Source organism: Egretta garzetta, unplaced genomic scaffold (genome assembly GCF_000687185.1).
Source record: "Egretta garzetta isolate BGI_Z169 unplaced genomic scaffold, ASM68718v1 scaffold1338, whole genome shotgun sequence".
Classification (NCBI taxonomy): Eukaryota; Metazoa; Chordata; class Aves; order Pelecaniformes; family Ardeidae; genus Egretta; species Egretta garzetta.
The window spans coordinates 26,034-26,338 of NW_009260426.1; positions in this window are offsets into that span (position 1 = coordinate 26,034).

Consider the following 305-nt stretch of genomic DNA (forward strand, 5'->3'; position numbering starts at 1 on the left):
GCTGTGGCCATTGCTGGTGGCCTGGGTGGGGGGGTGGGCAAGGACACCCCGGGATAGCGTGGGAACGTCCACCAGCTCCCCAAAGACCCCGTGGGGAGCCCGGGGGCTTCCCCAACACCCACGGAGTGCCCGGGCACCTCTCACCGTCAGGTTCTCGAACTTCCGAAATAGGTTCTTGAATTTTCCTGGGAGCTTCTGCAAGACAAACCCAGCGGGGGGGAGGCCGTGAGCGCCCAGGGGGGACCATGAGCACCAGGGGAAGGGGGGTCTGGGAGCACCCGGGGGGGGAACTGGGGCACCCCACA